This window comes from Ursus americanus, chromosome 36 (genome assembly GCF_024610735.1).
Source record: "Ursus americanus isolate L20-20 chromosome 36, mUrsAme1.1.p, whole genome shotgun sequence".
Classification (NCBI taxonomy): Eukaryota; Metazoa; Chordata; class Mammalia; order Carnivora; family Ursidae; genus Ursus; species Ursus americanus.
In genome coordinates this window covers 8,208,037-8,224,327 of record NC_142162.1, presented here as the reverse complement: position 1 = coordinate 8,224,327, position 16,291 = coordinate 8,208,037, and the positions used below count along the sequence as shown (strand labels likewise).

At 43.0% G+C, this 16,291-nt stretch overlaps 1 pseudogene; it reads left to right on the top strand.

Annotated features, from left to right (window-relative positions):
- Nucleotides 1-13,301: 13,301 nt before the first annotated feature.
- LOC123801811 (small ribosomal subunit protein uS2 pseudogene) lies at nucleotides 13,302-14,156 on the top strand (annotated as a pseudogene).
- Nucleotides 14,157-16,291: the final 2,135 nt, after the last annotated feature.

Genomic DNA, 16,291 nt, shown 5'->3' with positions numbered 1-16,291 from the left:
ATACGTGCATCAGTTAGGAGCAATTAGACCAAAAGGGGAATAAGATCCCTTCCAGTACTGATATCTACTCCTTCTATAAGGAAAGTGATTTGAATGAGTTGTTGTTGTTGTTGTTTTCATTGCTGCTTCTTTATACATTTCTACATTCACACATTTTTTGCAAGGAGTATTTACCACCTTATGGTAAATCTGAAGAAAAGCCTGGCTACAATATTCCTAATTCTTAAAGCAAACTCTAAGGAAGACCCAGGGTAACAGTCAAATTTAAAAGGAAAGAACCTTCATTTAGCAAACATAGCCCTCTCCTATGGCACATTTACCAAGAAGGTAATTCAGCCCCCAAAGCATTATCTCTCAAAAATGGCACAGAATGGCAACAACCCAGTCAGCATTAAAATCAAAAGAATTGTATCTCCTTGCTCTATACCCATGCCACCTCATCTTGATGTTCCTTGGAAAATCTTAGCAAGAGCCAGTGACAAGCAGGATGGCAGGGAGAGTTTTGCTTCATCAGAAACACACCTTCTAGGAGCTACATCAAGAAAGAAGTAGTATCTGTGTGCAAAGATGAAGTAACCTCACCTGCAGGCTAATTACTGAAAGTACCTAAAAAAGAAATTGGATTAGAGATTCCAAACAGTTAAAGCTCACACTAGGGGAGGACTGAATGAGTTCAAAATGATGTGCTTCTTAGAAAGAAATCTCTCAAAGAAATATGAAAAAGGAAGAGTTGGAATGTGGCCTGGCCCATGAAGTAAAAGAAATCCTTCACGGACTTGGGAATCATCATCAAGATTAATGCCAACTCACACGGAGAGCATGAGGCATCATTTGGAAGATGGAAGCCCCAACATGAAGTACCTGAATGAACCTAAAAGATGACAAAACAATCCCTGGGAACGAGAAGACAATGGAGGAGCCATGTGGTAATTTAAAGGGAAATGTGGAGAAGGCAAAGGTTGATGGTAAGATGGGAAGAGTTGCCAGTGGGATGAGCCGGATGAAGGATGAAGTGAGCACAGGGGCAGAGGAAAGAGAGCATTAAATGAAGAGGTCACTGTGCCAAGTGCTGCCTTCTTTGTGAAGTGAGTCTGCCACCAGGCCAACAATACTCAGAATAAAGAAGAAATTATCTGCCAGTTTTGAGCTCTGTGCCTGTGATAATTTGTAGCTAAGGTCCTAACTTTCGACAAGGTGCTCCAGATCAGCACACTTCACTAGAGATACCAAAGGAAATTCTGAAACAAAATAAGTCAGTGGACCTAGGCCATATGTCTGGGTCTTAAAGCAGAGGGAAGAGCAAACATTCAGGGAAACATCAGCTTAGGAAACCCAGGTCAGCAATCCAAAGGGTATTCTAGGTCAGAGGAGAAGGCACACTAGGGCTTCAGGCTTAGTCACCGTGGAATTGCCCCATTCTAGGCATCCAAACCGATGGAAAATCCCTGAAAAGTATATTAAGGGAATCCTTCTTCTATAGAGAAGGCTGAAAAAGAGGTCTGCAAATGGAAGACATGAAGCAAAGAGAGAACTCAAACGTTTTCTTACTACCCTCAGGGAAGAGATTGGGAGGCTGATCAGCTCTAAGATAGTGAAGAAGGCAAGACTTAACCCAAGATAAAACAGAAGCCATACCGCAGCTACGTGGAAACCCACAAGACAAATAAAATTCTTTTTTCTTTTAATTGATTTTATACTCTCAAATAACATTTGTAATCTTTTTGTACTAAAGTGGGATCTCTTCATTCTGTCCACTGTCCATCACCCACAGACTAAAATATGCAAAAGAAGTATGTAATGATATACACTGAAGAAGCAGGAACAATGTCTGGCCCATAACGGGTACTCCAGAGATAGCATATAGTCATTTACTTACTTATTCATTTATTCAATATTCATTGTCTTTCTATTATATGCAAGGCATTGTTCTAAAATGAGAATTCAGCATTTTTTTTAAAAAGACAAAACCTTCACAAAGCTTACATTCCAGTGGAGGGAGACTGGCAAATGTGCAAATTTATACACAACAAAGCCAGAGGGTAGTAAGTACTATGAAGAAAAAGAAGTAGATTAAGGGGATGGATAATGACTAAGGATTTCTTTAGATTTCTTTAGATGGGGCAGTCAGGGAAGTCTCTCCGAGGAGGTGGCACTCAAGCAGGACCTGGATGAAGTGAGGAAGCACCATTCAGAAAGAGGGCAAATGCAAGGCCCCAAGTACCAGGAAGAATGTGAACTAAATAGTCAAGTTTCTGCTTAGACAGTATTTTAATTTCATTCACACACATATTTAAATTACATCTACAGAATCCATCTAGAAATATCAATTTACAAATATTTCATCCTTGTCAATCTCACTTTACATGAAGTAATTTTACTCAGACTCAAAACAAGCATGTTTGACATCAGTATCTTTTTAGAGCCATTTTTGGGTCACTTCACATAACTTCCAGGGCACATCATCTTCACTTTCATCTAGGCTTTTTGCAGTCCATGCATAACGCTGTGGCTGAATGTTTATCCCAAGCCACAAGTACCCATTGGTAAGGATTCAGATTTTTATAGGTTTTATTTATTTGTCAGAGAGAGAGAGAGAACAAGCAGGGGGGGCAGTAGAGGAAGAGGGAGAAGCACTCTCCCAACTGAGCAAGGAGCCTGATAGGACTCTTCCCAGGACACTGGGATCATGACCTGAGCAGAAGGCAGATGCTCAACTGACTGAGCCACCCAGGAGTCCCAAGGATTCAGATTTTAAAGTAGCGCTTTCATCTTAATGTCGGTTCCTGGAAGGCAGGGTTATCATTCTGTAAACTACTGTATCCCAGGGCCTAGAGCAGAGATTAGCAGATATGGCCTGCCGGCCAAATTTGTGAATAAAGCTTTTATTAACCAAGTTTTATCAGAATAAAGCCACGCCCATTCATTTGCATACTCTCTATGGCTGCTTTTGCTCCCTAATGGCAGACTTGAACAAGTGAGAGAGACTATGTGGCTTGCAAAACCTAAAATATTTACTCTTTGGCCCTTTACAGAAAAAGTTGGCTGAGCCCTGGTCTAGAGCATTGTCTAACACATAGTAGGCACTCAACAAAATTTGGTACTGATTAGTTGACCCAAAGACTACTCCTTATTTTCTGAAGGATAATTTAGAGAAAGGAAAAAAAACAAACCTCACATTCTGTGGTATTTGTTGGATTTGTCCTCAAGCGCCCTCCACACTGGCCCCTTCCAGTAGTTCTTTTGAAGCACTAAGTGGTATAAAAGCCTTTCTGTCTAATTCTTAAGGGAGCATTTTCAAGGCAGCTCTCCTTCCCTCTGTAGCATGAATAACTCTAAAGACATCGCTTCTCTCCTCTGTGCCTCCATTTTCCACAACTTGAAAACAGAGTGTTTGTGGAACTTGTGGGTCAAGTGTTTTCAGAGAAAAGGTACTGCAGTTAGGAGTGTTTGACTTTTATATCTGGAAAAAGCAAAGGGGCCGGAGTATGGGAAGCCCATATACACAAGGAGGGATGGAAAGTTAGGTCAGCAGCTGGAGCTAATGGACGGTGAGGCCCTGGGAAGATAGCACCTTTTGAAAAGGGTCATCTTTCTCCACATGTTCAAGCCACTCTTACAAGAGCGCACTTTGAAGGGGTCCTGAAACTCTGTTCCAGTCCATGTTCAAAAACTGTGTATGAGATTTCCTGATCTTTATAGAGTATGCAGACTCTCTCAGAAAAGAGTTCCCACCAGTGCTCCTATGGAGGTACTTTGGAAAGGTTTGCAGGTAGTTCAGCCCAGCTAAGGCTCTGTCGACAGAAGCACTGCTGGATATAAAATCACCAGAAAGAACTTGAAACTAGAAAATTGACAGAATGGTGATTGCTTTATTTCTTCTTGTAGAGCAAAGTGGAAATTACCTCCCTCTGTTGAAACAGAATCTAGTCTTAGGAGGCAGAGAGCCTACATTTTTTGGCATTGTAAGGGCTCAAAAATGTTCCATTTCACCCTCTGTCTTTTGTCTTCTGCTACCTGTAAAGGAGCAAAGAGGAGCTCTGAGAGAAATGGGTTGAACACTTTAAAAGTATTTTAGCAGCAATTTGTGCAAGAGGACAGTCCTAGGAGTGATTTTCTGTCACCTGAAATACCCTGAGGGGCAGCAAAGAAAAACTGTGAGGGCTTTTGTGGCCGAGCCTGAAGACCCAGACACACAGCCCTGCCTGGGAGCAGCCCGTCCCACAACACACTTCACAGTGAGCAAGCAAGAAGCCTTCTATTGAAGCCACACTGGTAACTAGGCCCTGCTTTCCTCATTAAACATGATTGGATGGTAGTACTGAAAGAATGAACTCATAATAAACATGAGAGCCCCTATGGCAAATGGGTCATCTCAGTGTGGGATCCCCCTGAGGCAGACCTGAGATGAGGTGTAGGTAGCACATTTGAGAACCACAGGCCAGTAGGCAAGTGAGGAAGGGAGACCAGGAAGGAAAGGAAGACATAAAGTGTCAGATATCAAGCCAGCTACCACTATGGCTCAGTGATTGAGTGACAGCTGCTGGGGTGATGTTAACTTCCCCAACATCCCACCCTGGGCAAAGGGATGCAGATATTAGAAGCAAGAACTGCAGCACATAAATATGGTAAGTTCCAATGGATATGGGTAGCATGCCCATAACATCTGCTGCAGAGCTGCGCAGTGAGTTTCCTCTCATATTTCCTGGTCCACATATCACTACCTCATACACTTGGAAACAAGTTGCGAGGGATGGAGTAGTGACATCCGCCACATTCCCAGGGCCTATTATCTTTCGAATAGACTTCTTCTGTTAGGGGAAATCCCTACACTGTAAATCCAATCTCCCCAAAGTAGAACACAAATGTCCAGCCTTCCTTGCAGCTAGGACACAGGCCTGAGTTTTAGGGTCTGCCAATCAGGCACACAAAGGTAACACTGTACTTTGAAAGTGTGCAGTGTATGAGATGGGCTAAGGAAGACATCCCTTATTCCCAGGGAGAGGAGTGGCAGAAGCATGCAGTGTTTGGTGTTGGAGGCAGCAGTGCCTATAAAGGCTTTCCAACAGTTCAGAGTAGAATTTCCAGCACAAAAGGGGCAGCAGGGTTGGTGTCCTTAGCACTTGTGGTAAATTTGGTTTCCTGCCATGTAGCGCTCAACAGCTTCAGGGCTTTTTCATCAGGCCAGTTTCTGCAGCTGGGCATAAGTGATCCTCCTAGAATCCTGTACCCAAATGTGTTTCTCCCCACTACCCTTTAATATCCTTTACATCAATCCCTTTCTTGCTTAAATTAGCCAGAGTGAACTCGGTTTTTCATGACTAAGCTCATGACTGATACAGGTGGAAAAAATAAATGGTAAACAACATAGTGTGACATGGTACATCATTTTATAAAAACATAAAGAAGGGCACCGGGCTGGCACAGTTAGTTGAGTGTCCGACCCTTGGTCTCAGCTCAGGTCATGATCTCAGGGTTGTGAGACTGAGCCCTGCCTCAGGCCAAGCGTGCAGTCTGCTTGAGATTTTCTCTCCCTTTCCCTCTCCCTCTGCCCTTCCTGCTCGTTCTCTCTCTCTCTCTTTCTCTCTTTCTCTCTCTCTCTCTCTCAAATAAATAAATAAATAAATAAATAAATCTTTAAAAATAAAATTAAATAAAAGTATAAAGAAACCCAAAGTGGCCATTTGGTCATCTTCCTCATAAACAGGGTACCTATAAATCATTTCAAATGAGAAACTAGTTTTTAAGTCCCCAGAGAGAAAATTCTGCACAACATAAAAAAGTGTATCATTCTAGGAACCTACAACACCCAATGCCAGAACCTTCTACAAGGAGATACAAAAACTTTTCACAGTCATTTGAAAGGAAAAAAAGAAAAAGAAAATGAATTTAAAACACACATTTCTCACTGAATGTACCTTTAATGGTTTTAACTTTATTATACATGAAGCTGTTGATTGCCAAACATTAGGAAATCATCATTTTCATTTTCTTCCAGTTCAGTGTGACCCAGACAAAAATTTGAGAGGAGACAAAGATGTCAATACTATATTTAATATAAAAGAAAACTGTTTCCATGTCACATGGGCATCAAAAACACTTGTTTCAAAAAAGAGCTTTCTTCCAGTTCCCCTTCTACTCTCTATATTTTGAGAGCAAAGGAGGAAGTAGGAATATTCCCTCAAATCTCTGGATCAAAAGTCAACATGGGAGAGTCCACTTGAATTCCTTACTTCCCTTGTAAAAATGACATCCCCCTTTCAGGGGCAGAAATTCATCTTCCTCTTAAAGGATGCTCTTAAAGGATGTCTGTCCTCTGATGTTTGTACTTAATGGCAAGAGCTATATTGATGATGATTACATTTCTGTCAGTGGTTTTCAGAAATCATTGGGAGGGCACTGGGTCTCAGTAGTATTGCATTAACATCTTACCTTAAATGTTTTACCCATTGACCTTAAAATATTTCAAAATTCATATTTTTCTTAGAAATTACTGGAAAATATTATAAATATAAGAAGCATAATGTTTCATGAACAAATCAGGTTATACTGCATAGGGAATAAGACTTGGAATCAGACAAGCCTAGACTCTGAAGAATGACCCTCCCCTCATTACAACCTGATCCTCCACAGTTGTTAACTACATACCTTAGGCAAGTCACCTAATATCTCTTAGGCTTAGTTTCATCATCTGTCAAATGGGGTCACCATACCTACCACTCAGGACTGTTCTGAGGATTAAATGAGATAATATGTAATAATATGTAATAATATGCAAAGCAAGTAAAACATGTTGGCATTTAATAAACATTTAGTAGATGACAGCTGTTTTTCTTTTTCTTCTTAATTTAACCATACAACTTTGCATCTGTACATGATTATTTTCAAATAAATATTGTATCTATTTCAATGTGGGTGAGATTTTTATTTTATGTCTTGGCTTCAGAATTTCAGTTTTGCATATCTCATCTTCTATGATCTAAGCTATTGTCATCTATTTATTAAACTCTTGTGTTGATGATCATCTCCTCCATCATACCTTCTGACTGCTGCCAAAGTTCTTTCTTCTGATGATGTGATGAGCACACCAGCCCACACTTTAAAGTGCCAAAGTGGCTCTCATTTCCCTGTGGATCCAATTCAAGCTCTTCCTCACCTGCAGCACCACTTCATTCTCCCATCCCCAGCTGTGTATCAGAGTCCAGGAGGCTCCAAATTGTTTCTCAGATTCCTTTACTTAATAAATTATACCCAGAGAAGTAAATTGTGGAATCATTAGTGATACCAGTGCCCACAGTCGAGAGCCACCAAATGCCCCACACAGATCTAGGTAGGACCATAGCACCACTATGTTTTTAAAAGCTGTTCCTCCACTCCCATGCCAGTTTCAAGTTATTCTGCTGTATGCTTCAGGTCAAACTCAACCCCCCCCCTTTATTTATTATTTATTTATTGGTCTCCCTTAGATTGCAGGCTGCTTAAGGGGAGAAAGAATATCTTGTTCATGGCAGGAACCCATCTCCACAGTACACACACATGCTCCTGGCAAACTGCTTTGGCACATTTTGAGTCCTTCAAAAAATGCTTGTTTGCATATCTTTTTAAAGTTAAGTGTTCCTCTCTTTGCATTCATAACTCAGCAGGTTATTTAGTTAATGCCAAATGCCTTGCTCCCTCCAAGCCCATAACATCAGAGTGACCAGTAAAAAATCTTAGAAAGATGTATTTTCAGAAGCAGAGGCAATCATGCTTTAAATAAGGAGGGCACCAAACCTGGGCCCACAGAGCCCACAGTTATCCTCAGAGACTCAAGGGAACAACCCAGGAGGACTCCATGGGTTTGCAGAGAATTCTGGAGTCATAAGATGTAAGATAGGAAGGGCCTCAGGGATCATAGTGCCTAACCTCTGCAATTATCAAAGAAACAGGCCAAGAAAGGAGAACATGACTTGTTCAAGGTCATTCAGATGTTCTGTATGAGAAGGACCTGGAGCCCCCAGCCTCTTTCCACTCAATCCTGCTCTACATGTATGGCGTGCGGAGGTCAAACTACTCTTGGTGGTATCTGGAAAAGCCTTTCCATCCTCTTCTGGACCATCGGGAAGCCAAGTGTGAATGTGACAGACTTTCCCCAGCATTCCTAGGTGATGACAGGGACAGTGACCTCAGTGACAGGTCCCTGAGCACTCCCTCAGCATCCCCATATCCTGTCCTCCCCAAAATCAATCCTTTCTAATGTTTCATTTATCACCCCAGAACTTGAGAGTGAAGTCTGAAGGAGAGAAGTCTGCCATGACTGTGTGTTCTCCACATTGCTCCTCCTGCACATAATCTCTGGGTAATGATTCCCTTGCCAGAAGCCCAGCTCCCGAAATAGTACGGTACGTTGGCCGTGGTCCAGGAGTTAATAGGGATGGCAGCATTGTGTCTTATGACCCGTTTTAACTGAGCTAATTTAGAATTTGCCTGACCAAGAGTACCATAAAACGTACTCCTCAAGATGAGATTGTTAATTACCACAGGATGACTCGCCTGTGTTGGGCGGCTGGGGAGAGCTAGAGGGGAAAGGCTGGTTTCCAGAAATAATCCTTCCCTCCTCACCAAATAGGAATTAAATGTGGGAAAGGGCAAAGGGGATGGACTGAGAGATTCACCCACAGGAACTAAATAGGGTTATAATTAGTTTGTGTGTTTGCAGGTGTCATCTTTCACCCTCCGCTGTGGAGGAGACTGAGGGTAAGCTCAGAATCTTTGTGTCTCTTGGAGAAGGGCAGTGAGATCCTTGGGGTGTTAGAGGAAGAGCTGGAAGCAAGATGACTGCTAGGAGCAAGGCAAGCGAAGTCTCTGCGGTACAGAGAGACACCGGGATGCAATGACCCCCGAATATAACACCGTTTACTGACAGCAGCTCCCCGCAGCTATTACAGGGCTGCCCAAGAACGTCCTAATTAGTGAGGGTTGTCAGCACTCCCATTATAATCCCCAGTTGAATGAGCTAAGTGTTTGTCACAGCCACTTCAAGTCACAGCCTCTGAAACATAGCCTTGAGTGGCCAGTCTCAATTTGTTTTTACCCCATGACTTATTCTAACCACCTCCATGCTTCATATGCATCTCAAATGTATATTTAAGCAGAGCCATCTCATATAAAGGGGATTCGATTTCCACAGCTGTCTCATTGCTGAGATGTCTATCATTTTACAAAAATGTCCCCTCAAAGCACACTCTTTCCAAATATTTCTAAGATATGAGTTATATATTATATTCACAGCATTTTTTTTCTGCCACTTTGCTCACTGTTTCCTCTCAGGCTGACTCCTTACACTGGGTCTTGACCTCACCACAATGGTTCTGAGTAAGCAGGAATTGGTTCCTGCTTCTGGCTGTATTAGACTGGAGTCTTGTGTATTGGTCAGCTGAAGATTGTGTTCTGTGAATTCATCTTAAGCATGCTCTCCTTAATATTCGTTAATTCATGAAACCCATGTGGAATGTGAACTGTGTTAGATATTTAATCTTACTGGTATGCCATAAACCTTTACATGACATGATCTGCCTTGATGTATAGACCAGCCTTATTAAAAGTAATGGGTGTCTTGCATTTGGAATCAAGAGAGCATTTTGAAGAAGAGAAATAAAACTCAAATGGAATGATATATGGGTAAAAACATGATTCATGTGGATGCAATCTTGTGAGCACTGCCCCTCTTCTCGGCAAGCCTCTTCTCTACAGCCACAATTGTCAGGAGAATTCTAGGGTGAAGGGCGAGGAGGGGGAAGCCTTATTTTCTTGAAGTACCAGACAATACCCTAGGTAAGTATTTCAAATGTCAGGCTTCCCTTAGGCAGTGTGGAGCTAACCTAAGCTTAAGTCTGACACCAAAACCACTGGTTTTGTGAAACGAGAGAAGTCCAAAAGGTACTAAGAAAACAGAGCCCACATTAAATACTTTTTGAGATCTATATAAAATAAATGTTAAAGATGCTTGACATGAATTCACATATTAAACAATGCATGATCTTTAACAATAGTCGAATCGAGTGTCATTTCAATTCACAGACATAATCAAACATTTTGAGAAATTTAGTAACATTTTTTAACTTTGCCTTATGGAAATTTTCAAAAATATACAAAAGCAAAGAAAATAGTTTAATGAACCCCATGTATCCAATACCTAGCTGCAACACTATCAACTCCTAAGAAATCTTATTTCATTTCTATTCATCCTCACCACCTCTACCCACCCACTCCCAGATAATGTTAAAGTTAAATTCAGACTATTTGAAGAAATTTAAACAGGCATTTCACCTGTCTCAGAAAATCCACTTGGGAATTAAATACCAGGTCCTATTAGTACTCTGGGTCTACCATCCTCAAGAAGGCCTCAAAAGTGACCACAGCTACCAGAGATGTCCTTGAAGGGGTGTCTTCAAACACACTATGAACCTCATCAGTAATCCAAAATGCAAGTGAGTGACTGGGCACCACAAGGAAGACCAACTACCTGAGGGGTAGCATTACCTACTCAAGGCCTAAGAATGGCCTGCATGAGCCAGCATGAAACAGCACTTCCCAGTCACTAAGGTAACAATGTCAAGTGCTCTACTCTCAAAGAATTAAAAACAAGAAAGTATCATCCTTGCCATAGAAAAGCTCATTTTCCTTAAAAACAAAATAAATACACGCCCATGGTTTGTGAACAAGTATAGTGTTCATTCTACAGAAATATATATGGAAAGAGGTATTATTGAAATGAACCTCCCCAAAAAAATTTTTAATAGAGCTTGTAATAGGATACCAAACCTGGAGACTCCCATGTCCTCATCACTATTTATATATTTGAGACTCTTCTTTCTGGAATCACAATAGCAAAACATGCAAGAAAAAAACACATTTGCACACCCTGGAAAGCTACTTAACTTATGTCTCAGGGTGTGTAGGAGCTTGAGGATGTTGACAAATGTGCAAAATAAATATATACGGTGGTAAATGACCAGTGAGCATTTTAAGGGTCTGAAAATATCTTTAAAGTCAGTGAGCTCCCTGATCTTGGCACATTAGCGGCTATTAGTATACTAAAATGATCTGCCTGGAAGGCATGGAAAAATCAGACATTCTCCACTGGGAAGCGAGCAAGTGTGATTAACAAGAGGAGCCTATACTAAACTTCTAATTTTCCCCCCATCAAAGCAATGGCAAATCAAGCCATTAATGAGGAAATATACATTTTTAGATGACACCCTAGAAATACACATCAGAGAGAAAGTGCATCCACAGAATAGCTAACTTGGAAAGATGGCACAACTCCGAGATCCTGGTTAGTAGGAAAAAAGAAAGGAGGCCTTCTTAATCAGCCTTTGTCAATCACCACCCAAACCACAAGGAGGAGAATGGCACTGCCAGTAACCAGGCCTTGTCAGGGAGGAAGGCAGAGCTGAAGGAGCCCCAAGAGTTAAAACCTTGTTTACTATGTCTAGAGATAGTGCAATCTATATACCAATCACTAAAGTCATTTGAGGCTTGCCTGTTGCTGACAAATGTAGATGGACAGATATGTAAAGATGATGCGTCATGAACTACAGCTGATGAATTTCCTGCAGAAACCCCTGTACTCACATCAGAAGTGTCAAGAGGTGACAGAGCTACATCACACTGAGTCTGGCAGTTTAATTTGGTGTCGGCTATTAGTGTTGACTCCCAGCGCTATTGCCATTCAGTGTTTCTGCTGGCAAGGTGACACAGCCTCAGAGATTGCTAAATTTCTTTGTTGAGTGAAAGAGAGGTTAGGTTGCCTGGTTTGCACAGTAATCCCTTGCTGAACAATGGGGACTGCAGAGGGGCAGGGGGAGGAAACAGGGAAAGAAGGAATTTGTTTCACAAAGCTTGTCTTAAACTTTCCTTGCACAATTTCAGGTAAGAGTCTGATGGCTTTCTTGGGTAAAAAATAGATGTCTGGAGCAAGATGATTTATGTTGACAGTTTGGCTGACTTAGAAGCTACTGAGTACACTGGCATCACGGAAGTACTCTCCCGACATCGGTCCCAGGGAAACCACCACATTTGCTCGGGAAGGAGAACTTCATGAGTTGCTCTGACCTCTGGGTGTCACCCAATGAACCCATTCCCTTCTCCTCACCCCATGCTTGGCAGTGTACCCAAGGACACTTCAACCTTCCTCAGTTACCCTTTCTCCATAGAAAAGAGAAATAGTGCCTGTATCCTACATCCCTCCCCACCCCATGCCACTGCTGGGGGGGTGAGAAGGTCTGGAGTACAAGCCAGGAAAGCCCGGGAAGTTCCACACTGCCTAAGGGAAGCCGGACATTGACTCCTGGGAATTTGGTCGAAGTCTAATAACAGATAGCTCCTCCTCCACTCTGCCAGGCCAGCACTGCCCCAGATGAATGTCCTGGTCCACATATCATGGAGGCCACAGAAAGGTGATAAAGGTCACCTGCTCTTAGGATACACCGTTCCAGAACTGTCTACAGACTGGGGCTGCAGTAGTAGTAGGGGTGGGAGGAGGGGTTGGAAGAAACCTGGGGAGGGATGTACATCATTAGTAGTAAAATAATGTCTATAGCAACAAGAAAAGCATGGCTCAAAGTTTAAGCAACTTGTGCAATGTAGCAATTAGAGTAGGGAAAAGAGGAAACACTTAGGAGCTCTACCTTATAAGAATCAGAGCAGATTGCAAGGCTTCCTAGCACCTGCCCTCCCGCATTGGACAAGAAGCTGCTCACAGTTCTGTGCTCCTTACATTTTCGTGGCATTTTATACTTGCCCGTGGCTTTTACGCCCATTATCTCATTTGAGCCTCATTCATTTCCTGAAGCCACTCCCAGAGGCCACCCTCTGGTTCTGAGCTTCTCCAATATTCCAACTTCTACCCACATTCTTGTCCTTTTACAGAAGAAAGCACAAAGCTGCATGTTCTGGGACAATTTCACCCACTGCCACGGAGCTGTAACGTACAGAACGAAGTCAGTGAGAGCCCCCGCTCCACAACGGTCACTCACCTGGAATATCGTGTCCATCTGCAGGAGCCACACTTCGCAAGGGGTATCAGCCAGGGGAACATGTCCTCGGGAAAGCAGCTGGAGCACTGAGGAGCCGACATTACGGTGTGTGGCTGAAGGGCCTTGGCCAGAAAAGACAAGAATAAGCACAGTCTAAGTCTTCCATCAGTTGCAGAGTTGCCATATGAAAACCAAGAGATGTTTAAAAAGAACAGAGCCGGGCCACAGAGGGGCCCATATGGCGTTGTTCTGGGTTTCTGCGTAACTTAAAGGGAAACTTCCACCATGTCCGGAGCGCTTGATGTCCTGCGAATGAAGGAAGACGTTCTCGAATTCCTCGCGGCAGCAACCCACTGAGGTGGCGCCCACCTTGACTTCCAAATGGAACAGTACATCCAGAAAAGGAAAAGTGATGGCACCACCTCATAAAACTGAAGAGGACCTGAAGAAGCTTCTGCCGACAACTCGTGGCATTGTTGCCTTTGCAAACCTGGCAGATGTCACTGTTCTGTTCTCCAGAAATACTGGCCAGTGGGCTGCGCAGACAGGAAGTTTGCTGCTGCCGCTGGAGCCACTCCTACTGTGGGCCGCTTCACTTCTGGAAGCCTCCTTAACTGACCAACGCAGCGCCTCACTGGAGCCGAGACTTCCACTGCTTACTGATTCCAGGGCTGACCACCAGCCTCTCACAGAGGCTCTTACGTTAGTCCAGCTACCACTGCCGGGTAGCACAAACTCGCCTCAGGCGCCACACGAGCAGCGCCATCCCAGGCCTCACGGACGTTCCGCCAGCAGCCCGGCGGGAAGTTCTGCGCATGCGTGGCACCACCCCGTGAACTCCCGCGGAAAGTCACGCAGGATTTCTTCTGTCCTGAAGAGATTGAAAAGGGAGGGCAGGCCTTGGCGGAAAAGGCTGTACCAAGGCGGAATTTCAGGGTGAATGAACTGCTTCACCTCCCAAATTGACTGCTTCTCCACGGGCAGAGGTAGGCTGGTCCTGAAGGCCTGCCGGTGCCCTCTCTGCCCCTTCAGGGGTTCCCTCCCGAGGACTGGAACGCTCAGCCGGCCACTGAGGACGCGTCCGCCGCCCCCACCTCACCAGCCACCGCACCGGTAGGAACAACCACTGAGTGGTCCTAAGCTGTTCTGCACAGACTGTTAAGCAGAAAATGGAAATAGGGTTAATGGAAAAGTAAAGATTTCAAAAAAACAAAACAAAACAAAAAACAAAGCACAGCCCAAACAGCAGGAATTTCAGAAGGGAAAATCACAAGTGAGGAAGACCTCTCTAGTGGCTGGAATTGGAAGGAGCTGCCACAGGAGGCCACAAGTTGCCTCCACAGGGAGGCTACGTGCTTTGGGGATGTCGTAGAGGGATCTGTTCATCCCATAAGGGGTTGGAGTGGTTATTGCTCAGGCCCCTTCCCACTCTACTGTTCCGTGCCCTGGAATCGTCGCACGTTAGCCATAATGTATTCCAGAAAAATGAAGGAACTTCAGACATGGCATGTACTGCCCGTGGGTGAGGAATGAACTGTTGTGCTCCACGAGGAAGGAAAGGTTGAGATAAGGGAAATGACTCCACGGGCCCTCCAAGTGCTTCTCCAAGCCCCAAGTTTTTTTCCTTTTGTTTCAGAGAGGCTTTAAGGAAAAAATGCTGGTGAGAAGGTCCACCTTCTTCCAAATCTGACTGGATTTAACTGGTTAGTATTTTACAGGCTCAGGTGAAGAAACATCTACCTTTTCGGGAGGCTGAGAGTTTGAGATCTGACATATACAGAGTATAGCAGCCATTTCTATCCTCTTTCCTCTGCTGTTTAGAAAGGGGTCTTGGGAGCCTGGATGGTTGCAGTTAAGCGTCAGATTCTTGGGTTTGGCTCAGGTTGTGATGAGGTTGTGAGATCTAGCCCCATGGCAGGCTCCATGCTCAGTACCAAGTCTGCTTAGGATTCTCTCTCCCTCTCCCTCTGCCACTCCTTCTTGTGCTCCCTCTCTCTTGCTCTCTCTCTCTAAAAATAAATAATAAATAAATCTTTAAAAGGAGAAAGAAAAAAGAAAAGAAGAACAACGATCTCACAGACCACCTGATGGAAACTCTTCATTTTTTTAGATGAGGAAACTAAGACCCAGGAAGGTCAACTATGTATCCCAAGGTCATACTGACAATTACTAGCAGAGCTGGACCTTGAGCATTGGTCTCCTGGTGTTTTATCCGGTGGTCTTTCTTCCACCAAAGACCATTTTTATCCACTGGGGATACAAATACCAATTTCTCCAACAAATCAATGGCATGGAAAGTGAATAGATTAAAAGAGATTTAAGAGAATCTGCTAAATGCACTGACTGGAACTTGTTTAAATTCTCATTTAAAAAAAACAAATGGAAAAAATACATTTTGGAGACAATTAGCAAAACTGAATATGAACTAGGTAGTAGATAATATTATTTATTGACATTTGTATTCAATTTGATAATGGTATCAGGTGTATGTAACTTTTCTTTAAATTCTTATCAGTATGAATGCATATTGAAGTATTAACTTACAAAACATGATGCCTGGGATTTGCTTTTAAATACTTTTAAAAACAGGAAAATGGGAGGAGTGGTAATGGATGAAATAAGATAGGTAAATGTTGGTAATTGTTGAAGCTGGGTAACATGGGGGCTTATTAAGCTATTCTGTCTATTTTTGTATATACTTGAAAATGTCAATTTTTGAAATATTTAAAAAGAAAAAAATTAATAACCCAGACTTAAGCCTGGGCAAGTTGAAAGCACAACCTCTCCTCTGTCTCCAGCTGAGCAGCAACGGAGATGGAAGTGGGGGAGGTAGCCAGGGCCTGGATCACCGCTACTCTCCTGAGTCCTTCACTCCCCCCACCTTCTACTGAAGATGCTGCAGGGGAGGGGGTCACACTGTGCTTTATATCCATTTATCCATACTTAATTTAACAGAAAACTGGAAACTTTTCAGTGAAATAGGCCTGTGCTGTATTTTCCAGACTCTAACGCTTTGTTAAAATTTTTAAAATAAAAAAATATAATTGGAAAAACCCTCACACTCATCGCATGCACAATATCCTGGTAATTACCAGATAGTGTTAGGGTTCATCAATAGTTTATTCATATGACCAATTCTCACCCTCCCCTTGTAGTGTGTCTTCTACACACACATACACACACACACACCATGAACCATCAACTGTATAGGAACCCAGTTTGTTTCCACCTTAATGACAAGGAGGAAGACCTACCACTGGATCCAAATGGAAACT